We start from the raw sequence: 12,500 nt of genomic DNA on the forward strand, positions 1-12,500 counted from the left end.
CTATATTCTATATGGCGTTTGAAAAAAACATTTATGGCTTCATTGCCTCCTGGAAATCATTGAGTTGTATCGTATTATTTTTTGCTAAGCATCGGTAATTTACATATACAACAGTAGCTGGTTTGCGTAGAAGTGCGTGAGGCTTCTAAGTATGCGTAGTAACTTATTTAAGCATTACATTATATTTTATATAGCGTTAAAGAAACCGTTTACGCCTTCATTGCCTTCTGAAAATCATTGAGTTATATCGTATTATTTTTGCTAAGCATCAAAATTTTACATATACCAAAATAGCCTGGATTGCGTAGTAGTGCGTTAGGCTTATAAGTATGCGTAGTAACTGATTTAAACATTACACTTTATTTTATATAGCGTTGAAGAAACCATTTAAAAATTCATTGCCTTTTGGAAATCATTGAGTTGTATCGTAATATCTTTGCTAAACATCGGTAATTTACATATACAAACAGTAGCCTGGTTTGCGTAGTAATGCGTTAGGCTTCTAAGTATGCGTAGTAAAAGAAACGCAGTAGAATTCTCTTATCGCTGAGATCAGATCGCGATGAAATTCAGTATCTCAGCGCCAGAAGTCCCAACGAGAACGTCAAGATACCCGGAGGGTCAGTCGCTAGATAAAGGTGACAGGGACAACAAAGCGTTGTTCATTTCCTCTCCGCTTTTCAACTTTTTCTTAATTCTTTCGGATCACCGCTGGTTCGTTTGAGAATTTTAAAGGAAAGCGGTAGAGTAAGAAAGTGTTTTGGGGTGAGGAGAAACGCGATGAAAAGGGAATGAGGAATTTGTTTGGTTGTGGTGTAAAGTGAGAAAGGAAATTGTGAGATTTGCCGAGGGTAAAAAAAACTTATGAGAGAAGTATTATGGTTGGAGTAGGTAAGAGTAGCGATAGTGAAGCATGAAGAATATGGGGAACGATATAATAATGTTGAGCATACTGAAAGGTGAAGAGTTTTGTGAAGGAAAGTGCATAGTTTGATTATTAAAGCGTAAGAGAAGGAAAGAGCATAGTTTGATTATTAAAGTGTAAATGGAGGAAAGTGCATAGTTTGTTTATTAAAGTGTAAGAGGAGGAAAGTGCATAGTTTGATTAGTAAAGTGTAAGAGGAGGAAAGTGCATAGGTTGATTATTAAAGTGTAAGAGGAGGAAAGTGCATAGTTTGATTATCAAAGTGTAAGAGGAGGAAAGTGCATAGTTTGATTATTAAAGTGTAAGAGGAGGAAAGTGCATAGTTTTATTATCAAAGTGTAAGAGGAGGAAAGTGCATAGTTTGATTATTAAAGTGTAAGAGGAGGAACGGGCATAGTTTGATTATTAAAGTGTATGATTTTTTGAATTAGAATAAAAAAAACGGAAGGTAGGGAGACGGAAGTGAGAAATTTTAGGATGAAATTGTGCAGACGTAGAAAAGAAAAGTATTAAAAATTGTAAAGTTTTAGTGAAAGGCCTTTGCATTTTGAGAAAGACGAAGAAAGAACAGCTTAGTCCAGGAGATACTGCTGCAGAAGCAACGATCATAAATCATGTTTTACTGTCATGAATAACTCATTGGCTGAGCCGGTACTAATTACGTTGTCTATGGTGTTGACTACGAATGGTTGTTTAATGACGGTGATCGTTCATTTTCCGGAAAGGAGGGGGGGGGGGGTGGAGAGGGGCGGTTAGCCTAAGGAAGAAGCAGGGACCGAGAATGCAGGGAATGAGGATAGCTAAGAGAGGGGAAATTGCAAAGGAATAGGCGTTGTATGGGGATGGAGAATGTAAGTGGATAGAGATCATTTTGTGATGAGGGATGTTGGGTGGTGATGACTATATTATAATGTAGATCGAAAGGTAATTAATGTTATCGCATTTTGTAAAGGAAGAAGGACTATAGCACTGACTGATGATTGCATTATAATGTGGATCAAAAGGAAATTAATATCGCATTTTGTAAGGGACTATAGCACTGACTGAGGACTGCATTATAATGTGGATCGAATAGAAAGGGAATTAATATTGCATTCTGTAAAGGAAGAAGGACTATAGCACTGACTGAGGACTGCATTATAATTTAGACCGAAAGGGAATTAATATTGCATTTTGTAAAGGAAGAAGGACTATAGCACTGACTGAGGACTGCATTATAATGTGGATCAAAAGGAAATAAATATCGCATTTTGTAAAGGAAGAAGGACTATAGCACTCTGACTGAGGACTGCATTATAATTTAGATCGAAAGGGAATTAATATCGCATTTTGTAAAGGAAGAAGGACTATAGCACTGACTGAGGACTGCATTATAATTTAGATCGAATAGAAAGGGAATTAATATTATTGCATTTTGTAAAGGAAGAACGACTACAGCACCGACTGAGGACTGCCTTATAATGTGGATCGAAAGGGAATTAATATCGCATTTTGTAAGGAAGAAGGACTAAAGGAAGGAAGACTACAGTACTGACGTGTTACAATGCAAAATTGAGAAATAGTTCAAATTAAGCCCAAGCAAAGAAAGATGTCGTTATGGATGGTGGAAGAATAATGGAATAACCGACTTGAATTGTGTTAGGTGGATGACGAAAGAAAGATCCTTATTTATAAGATTTTCACTAATCTTTAGATGAGCTACTATACATGTATTTTTGAAGGAAGTCTTAGACGTCTGTACTTAGAGCAAATTAGGATGTTATAATCTGAGAAAGAGAGAAAGAGATTAAAAGCGATATTGTGTGCATATGTTTTCACTCGTTTGTGTGTGCGTGTGTGTGTTGTACTTTCCAACATAGAAGGAAACACACGTTCACACATACACATAGATATATTAAAAGTATTGTTTATGTAATATTTATACCGTATATGAGTCACCGACAGAACAATGCAAATGTACTGCATGTATTATAAACACAGGTGTATGTATGATATATATATATATATATATATATATGTATGTATATGTATATATATATATGTGTGTGTGTGTTTATGTGTTTGTATTCTAGCGTCTGCATATATGTTTATAGAATGATCAAATCACGTATATTTATGCATTCGATTTAAAGAAATCCTCATCTGTAAATAAAAAAAAAACCCTTGCGTATACCATTTCCGAAACACTGATTTATTTATCATTTTCCTGTTTGAAGTTTGCATTAGCATTCTTCATCTCATCTTTCGTATGCACTGGGGAATTAGCTCCCATAATTTGTTTCTGAAGACAGTCATTCGATAATCTCCGTAATATTTCTTCTTCTTGAAGGGGAAAAAGAGTTAGCGGTAATATTAGGAAACAGATGAGGAGGAGGTGGTGATGGTGGTGGTGGAAGTGGTGGAGAGGTGGGAGGGGGGAGTTTCATGGTGGATGGGAAGGGGAAAGAAAGAGGAAGTGGAACAGTAGAAACGTTGGCAATATTTGAAGTTAAAGGAGGAGAGAGTGATTGAACATGAACAAGTTAACGTTGGAAGAATAATGAGAGTGGATGATTATCATCATTATAAGTCATTGTTGTCTAAATAACAACAGGTAGCAGATGATACAACTTGTGTAAATATCTGTAATAAAAACGTTATGTTTATTAATATATTTGTTCTCGCGTGTTAAAATAATATTGATAATGCACTCTAACCTCCGACTTATCCCGTGTCATTATTTTACCACCTGCTTTAAACTAGCCAGACACAAGTGTGAAAATGCAACAATTTAATGGGGTATATAATACTACTGCTCTCACTTTGAAAATTAATACAATATACAAAGGAAAAGGTGTTAAGTCCCAGCCTTAGGGGACGGTATGTACCATTAAAAAGATTTCATCAAGGGGCATTTATTCTTCATACTTATATTAAGTAAGGCTCTGGAAGTACTATCTCTAGTAAATATCATCTATTTATCCGAGAGCATTGTTCCCAGAAAACTGACTTATTGCCATTTGATTTAACCTTGAAAGCAACAGATATATGATTATTGTTTCATACCCATTGTTGTAAAAGTCTTTTAGGAAGAGGACCTCTTTAATGGATTTCAACGAGAGAGAGAGAGAGAGAGAGAGAGAGAGAGAGAGAGATCTTTATTGGCCTTTGTTACAATAAAAATGTGTTATAAACATTGATAGTACAGCTCAAGTCCTTTAAGCATGAAGTTTTTATATGGACCTGATTTAGATAACATGAAAATAAGGATATGCAAGTGTTATGGCATAGTTAGAGAGAGAGAGAGAGAGAGAGAGAGAGAGAGAGAGAGAGAGATATCTTTATTGGCCTTTGTTACAATAAAAATGTGTTATAAACATTAATAGTACAGCTCAAGTCCTTTAAGCATGAAGTTTTTATATGGACCAGATTTAGTTAACATAAAAATAAGAACATGCAAGTGTTATGGCATAGTTGAAGACAGAGAGAGAGAGAGAGAGAGAGAGAGAGAGAGAGAGAGAGCACTTCATATTCAAGTATTATTTCTTCCTCATGCAGAAAAATATCTATTTGCAATTTATTCTGCAAATTTTACGGACTTCGATCTATGCTGAGAGAGAGAGAGAGAGAGAGAGAGAGAGAGAGAGAGAGAGCGAGAGAGAGAGCTGTCTCATGAAGGCCTTCTGTTGAATGTAATAACGATATTGATGATACCCATTGCTGATTGTGATGATTACAGACTATCCAAGCTGTGAAAGAAAGCAAGAAGATTGCAAGTGAAGGGGAGAACGGTGAATAAAAAGGCTCCAACCAAGGATGTTTACCCAAGGCAAGTTCCTTGCCAATTAGTATGCTTGCAGCGGTGCCGGAGGTGAGAGAGGGGGACGTAGGGGGGAGGGGGGTAGGTAGCCTTAATGACCAGACTTAAATACCGTTTTCTTGCAACTCAATTTCATAATTAGCTACGATTTTACCCCCAGGATTTCATGGCAGCGTTGGGAGCTCCGACGAGATCTTTAATTATAACGATGCATGAATTTGCTTCTTTCTTTCTTTTTTCCAGATTCGATTTTTTTTCCTTACTGTATTTCGCATAGTGGAACTTTTTCCACTTCGGTCGTTTCATTATTGTTGGTCTTACTAGTTTGGTCAATAATAGGTATGGCAATTATTAACTTGCTTATTTGCATAATCTTGTACACAAAAATAGATATTTACAAAAAATATTAGCGGAGGCCATTTACTGAATTGGTGTGATTGTTATTAAAATATAATGGAGTACATATGACAAATGGATACACACCCCATGCTCCAATATGAATAGTCTCCTCTCTCTCTCCTCTCTCTCTCTCTCTCTCTCTCTCTCTCTCAGCATAAATCGAAGTCCGTAAAATTTGCACAATAAATTGCAATTAGATATTTTTCTGCATGAGGAGGAAATAATTCTTGAATATGAAGTGCTCTCTCTCTCTCTCTCTCTCTCTCTCTCTCTCTCTCTCTCTTTTTTGCTTCATGATAGCAAAAGCATCGTTGATACCTCTTTTAGCATAAATAAAAATCAGAATTTTTTCCAAAAAAGTTCTTTAGATTTTTTTCTTCTGTATAATGATGAAATAATACTTATGATGCGTAGATATTATAGCCAGATATTATATTCTCGTCAATAAATGTCAGTCATTGTTGCCTTCAGATCATAAAATCTTACGAAAACCAGTCTTGCGTCTTCCCATTGAGAGCAGCAGATGCAGGTTTCCCTAGGCACCGTAAGTAGGTCATCTTAAAATCGTTTAAGCCGATTAATGTCAAATTTCATTCAGGTGTTCGAGGATTTCGTCTTTGCGTAAGTGCAAGTCTTTTCTCGCATATTGTCAGTTCGTGTAAAATAAAGAATTGTGACCTTCGAGCCTTTGATGTTCACGCTGAAATGACTGCGTATCGGAGGAAAAGAGCTTTGATGGGAAATAAAAATTAACTTAGGTTGAGTCAGAAATGTATACGTATTGAATATTAGTGTTGAATATTCTATTTGTTTCCTTCAACTTTTCATAATGGTTCAAAGATAATTATTTTGCCATTAGAGATGTATAATTAAGTAAATTACAAAACAAACAAAAAAATTTATCGACCAAGAACCATTAAAACTATGGTTTCACAGGCGACTTATATTTGTACCTCTTTTGCAGTTTGTTTGTAACGGATATTAAAGATGGTGTATTTTTTGGAAAATGGTAGAATAAATAAGTATCTTAGATGTACACGAATGCGTTTCTACATCGTGTAGGAGTTTATAGGACTGAACTTTTAGATTTAATGTTAGGAGACTAATACAAAATTTAGTTGTTATTTAGTAACTTACGATAATATATAATAGATAATTTGCCTGCATTAAGATTTTGATAATATTAAAATTGAAGTATTCGTTTTATATATCTCTTCCACTAATGCTTTTGTATAAAAATGTAACTTTGTTATTTAGTAACTTTTGATAAGAGACAGTAGATAATCATGCCTCTTAAGATTTTGATATAATAGAATTGAAGTATTCGTTTTAATATCCGTTCCACTAATGCTTTTGCATCAAAATCTACCTATAAAATCCTTAATCTATTGCTAGTCTTCAGTTTATATGATTTATTGAGTAAGTCAGAATACCAAGTCAATTGCTTGGTTTCCGTGTGAAACGTTATCTCAGGCCTTAATTCATTCTCAGCTGTGATTTACATATAAATTTCACTTGGAGTATTCCCTAGTTGCTTTTGAGTTGTCATTATTATCATAAATGCGCTTTATAATAGTAGTTTTGATTTCATCAGACCAAGTGTAGAGAAATTCTCTATGGTTTTTATGTATCTTTTGAATTGATATATCAGCAGTTTAGATTTTTAATTATTGCTCAAAAGAAGCATAGCGTCAATATCCAGTTTCAGGTATATTTGTGACTATTCTCCTAAAAGCAAGTACGTATTTTTATCTGTATATGTTGATTAATGCATCTGTACGCAGAGTATTTAGGCTGCAAATTGATTGTATAGTTACAACGCATTTCGCTGAAATAAATAATTTGAGTATATTTATCTGTATATGCAGATAAATGCATTTATACACAGTATTTAGACTGCATGTACTTTGTATAGTAATGACGCAGTTCTCTAAAATGAGTAATTTTAGTATGTTTACCTGTATATGCAGTTGAATGCATTATACGTATTTAGACAGCAAAAATATTGCATAGTAACAACGCAGTTCTCTGAAAATATAATTTGAGTATGTTTACTTGTATGTGCAGTTGAACACATTTTACGCAGTTTTTAGACAGCAAATATATTGTATAGTAACAACGCAGTTCTCTAAAAAGATAATTTGAGTATGTTTACCTGTATATGCAGTTGAATACATTATACGCAGAGTATTCAGACAGAAAATAAGCCCTATCTTCATAATGTAACTCCTTACCTTGTCTAGAAAATCTCCTCTAGTAGCTACAGGTAGCTCATACTTGTGGCTATTACCTCAGAATTATGATGGTGTGTACCTTCTCTTTTCTTTCTGGCAAAACACGCAGAAATACTCCCTTATTACACAATTTCGTTGAAGGGGGAAAACTTATTTGTAGGCGCCTGAGATCACCTCCTTGTCTAGTCCTGAACTTAACGCTGAAATGGGGTGTGTTTGGGTGGTGGGGTGGGGGGGGGGGGTGTGGGTTGATGGGAGTCTAATGCGTAATTGCTGGAACCCTTCTAACCTCTTTATCACCGTCTTTTTCCCTCATTGAAACCCCACTCTTCTTATTATTCGCATCTTCGCTCACCGCTTTCTTGTTTTCTTTCTTTAATAACCTGAGTGTATATGATAGGATATCCCTCTTTTTTTTTGTTCGCTTTTCTTTATTTTTACTTCCTATACAAGTACGATAGTTATGATTGGTATTTTTTTTTATTTGTTTGCCATTCAGACGTTTATTTCTGTAATTTTAATGGAATGTCTTCACACTGACCTGTACAGGATCACAACTTATTTAACAGTACGTATTGTCTTATATACACCGAGTAGCAAGTATTCCCAAAAATAGTAGTCTAAGTTTACGCTATTTCTTAAAGGTTTTTCTTATTGTAATGGGGAACCATTTATCCTTTTGTTTCTGTAATTTTAATGGGATCTCTTCGCTCTGACCTATAATAGGATTATAACATTTAAGAGTACGTATTGTCTTATATACACTGGGTAGCTGGATAGCAAGTATTCCCAAAAATAGTAGTCTTAGTTTACGCTACTTCTTAAAGGTTTCTCTTACTTATTATGATGGGGAAAGGCATTTAAGTTGACTGAATGGAGTGTTTACACACTGCCTAAAAAAAAAAAAAAGTGAGACCCGTCATCCACAAAATCAAGTTTTGAAGATCATGGCCGCTGGGACTCGTTGCTGTCAGGTAAAGGTAAGAAATTGAATGCTCATCCAATCACTAAAACACGCACGCACAGAGAGAGAGAGAGAGAGAGAGAGAGAGAGTGAGAGAGGGTGAGTGGGTGGGGAATACGCACACTCCATACGAAGAGAGAATTGTAAGCATTATTTCAAAATAGAATTCTCTCTCTCTCTCTCTCTCTCTCTCTCTCTCTCTCTCTCTCTCTCTCGTTTGCGGTATAGGTAGCATGAAAAACAACATTAGATTCTCTTGGTGTTGAGATGTAGCTATGGTGTATGAGGTTTTCGTTTGAGAAGGGAAATAGAGCTTGTGAAAGAGGCGTTGTCTCCCTATCCTCCTCCTCCTCCTCCTCCTCCCTCTCCTCCTCCTCCTCCTCCTCCTCTCTCCTCACTCCCGATCTCCTTACGGCTGAGGATGCCTCCATCATCATCACCCATGCATAGCGAGTTAGCTCATAGCAAACAACCCGACAGACAAGAGCGAGGGCAAGGGAAACAAATTTTTTTTTTTCCATAATACTTAGAAAAAGTTCCAACAGATTTCATTTTGCGACGGTTACCTATCCTGTAAAGGTATTGTGGTGTCCGGATGTTTGTTTATAATTTATGGGGTTTGAAGGAAAGGAAGGGAGGGGGGGTGGGGTCGGCCTTGTGCCTCTAAGAAGGTCAATATTTGATTTTTTTTTTTTTTTTTTTTTTTTTTTGAAGGATTTCAGCCGATACAACTGAGAGAGAGAGAGAGAGAGAGAGAGAGAGAGAGAGAGAGAGAGCAGCCTATAAAGACGGGAGTCTTGAACTGAAGTAAGTGGACCGTCAGAGAATGTCAACACTCAGCCCCCCACTCCACAGTTTCAATCTTTGTTTGCTTTATCGATTTAATATGCTGATTAAAATAAATAATAACGCGTCGGAGAATTGCTTTAGAAGTTTTATAAGAGGCCCTTGAGCAGGTACACGGAGGTCCTAGGCAGTTGTTCCCGTCCACTTTAGAGGCTAAAGGGGAAATGAGAGATGAGAGAGAGATGAGAGAGAGAGAGAGAGAGAGAGAGAGATTGATGGAAGATTAGTCGACATGAATTTTCCGGAAGGTGGAGGGTCCTCTAGATTATGTTGATCTTCTATTCCTATTGTAGGTCGAAAAGACTCTTGGGATTCTCTCTCTCTCTCTCTCTCTCTCTCTCTCTCTCTCTCTCTCTCTGTATTTGTTATTGAAAGGGTGTTTCGCGGGTGGGACAGAGTTGTTGCTGAAGAATCCCACCATTATTTGTAAGAGCCATGCACAATAAATATCAAGTGTATTGATTTTATAACAAAGTTTGAATTGCAGAGCCTCATTTTTTTGCAAATATATTAAATAAAATCGAACTCTCTCTCACTCTCTCTCTCTCTTCTCTCTCTCTCTCTCTCTCAAAATTCACTTATAATGGTAAACATATTTTATATTACTCTTTACAGTCGTGTAATTCAGTAAGAAATGTACCCTACTGAATTGATTTTTTGTTCTTGTATTCTGAACAAACAGAAAACTTTTTCAGGATAAATATCGGCTTTTTCCCCCCCGGCAGGGGAACACGGCTTTTTATAGCCTAATTGAATTTTGTATGTTTTAGCTTCGTTGCCCATTAGATGCGCTAAATGCCCCTGCACATTAATATCAAATTAGATGAACGGACGTTGTAGAGAATTCCATAGTTTAATATGTTTCAGTATTTACCAGCTGTTACCACGGGACTGGTCTCTACACGTATGCACCCCCCCCCCCTCCCTCCATTGGGATTCAGACATCTTGTCGAATTGTCAGTCTTGTGTTACGAAATCTTGTTGTGATTTTGTATTTTATTCTGTGCTATTGTAATTTCTCCTGTATTTTGAGGTTTTGGTCTAATCAAATTTTTTGCACATTACAAAAGTACTGATATATATATATATATATATATATCTATATATATATATCTGTATATATATATCTGTATATATATATATATATATATATCGATATATATGTATATATATATCTATATATATGTATATATATATATGTGTATATATATCTATATATATGTATATGTATATGTATATATCTATATATATATATATATATATGTTATATATATATATATATATATATGTATATATATATATATATATAATGTATATATGTATGTATGTATGTATGTATATTTCTCTCATTTAAATATGTAGGTGGTAGATTTTATCCCCCTTATAAGAGCATATCGAAAACGTGGTACCGCTTTTTGTTAAAGCATTACGCCATGATTCATGTTAAACATAGACTAATTTTACAATACCAAGATTCATTAATAAAGAAAAAAAAATCTTTCATATGAGATTTACTTTCTAAAATCAGTATTCAAGTGAATAACAGTTTAATTTGGTAAATTTTTAAATGGATATAAAAAGTCTGAACAGTATTGTAGTATCTGAAATTCATTTTAAAAAGGCTGAACAGTATTGTAGTATCTGAAATTCATTTTAAAAAGGCTGAACAGTATTGTAGTATCTGAAATTCATTTTAAAAAGGCTGAACAGTATTGTAGTATCTGAAATTCATTTTAAAAAGGCTGAACAGTATTACAGTATCTGAAATTCATTTTAAAAAGGTTGAACAGTATTGCAGTATCTAAAATTCATTTTAAAAAGGCTGAACAGTATTGTAGTATCTGAAATTCATTTTAAAAAAACGGCTGGATTTGAAAAACAACTCATTATATTTCTTATTTTGAAACATATTTTTTCGAAATGTATAATGTATATGATTTCCCTCTTGATAGCATTTTGAGGAAAATTATATCAGAAATTCTGTCCGCAAAAACGTTTTCTTTTCCCGGTTCGGTCAGCCCTTCAAGAATAACATTGCTTCATTTTCTCTCAAAGATTTGATTTTTGAATGGATGTATGTCGTGAAAATAGGCTTAAAATGATAAATATATATTATATATATGTACATATATATACATACACACATGTATACACATATATAATGTATATATATATTATGTATATATATATATATATATATTACTGTGAATTGTCTCATTTTCGTGGAAAACTCTTATGTATTTAATATTCCTCATATATATATATATATATATACATATATATATATATATATACATATATACTGTGTGTGTATATATATATATATATATATATATACAGTATATATATAAATGAGATAGAGAACGTACTCATTAGATCAGTTTTAGATTCTGTATGAATTTAACTCTCTCTCTCTCTCTCTCTCCTCTCTCTCAGCCTGCCCCCATGGTTTGCAAGGGTTTGTTGATATTCCCTCGATTTTTTTTTCTCATCAACGGTTAGGCAGGTAAGTAGGTTGGCTGATTCTCACGCTGGTTGTTTGCTTTTCCCTTTGCTAATGAAACATTTCTTTGTGAATTTAAACATTCTTCAGGCCGAGATAGCGGAAGCTTTGTGTTTTCACTGGCCGTCATTAATGTACGGTTGGGATCAGCTGTGTGAGGTACGGGCGCGCGATGACTTTAGATTTTGTGGCAAGAGATCGTTGCAGTAATAGAATTAAAAGCGGTAATTATTTTTCTTATATTTATCTTGTAAGCTTTATTTGAAATAAGAGTTTTTATAGCAAGTTAATTACTACTACTACTACTACTACTACTACTACTACTACTCTACTACTACTACTACTACTACTATTTACCCAGACCGCAATATATCCGTATGAAAAACCTTATTTTTGAAATGACAATAATGCATTGATTGTTTGAAGATGTGTTATTCGTATAAATATATATATATATATATATATATGTGTGTGGTGTGTGTGTGTGTGTATGTATGTATGTATGTATGTATATAAAGTTTTCCCTCCTAACCGGGGGTGGCTCTAGCAAAAACAACAATAGTTACTATCACACTCACCTCTCAACTGTCATTTTACATATATATATATATATATATATATATGTATGTATGTATGTATTTATATATACATAATGCCAGGCAGTTATTCTTTATTATATAGGGGAGCTTATTACAACCCTATTTAGAAAAATAGAATCATGTAAGACCAAGGGTACCAATTGGGAAAAGTGGCTTATTGAGGAAAGAATATAAACAAACATGAGAAGTATTGAATAACGAACATAAAATATCTTGGGATCGGTAACAACA

The sequence above is a fragment of the Palaemon carinicauda genome, chromosome 28 (genome assembly GCF_036898095.1).
Source record: "Palaemon carinicauda isolate YSFRI2023 chromosome 28, ASM3689809v2, whole genome shotgun sequence".
Lineage (NCBI taxonomy): Eukaryota > Metazoa > Arthropoda > Malacostraca > Decapoda > Palaemonidae > Palaemon > Palaemon carinicauda.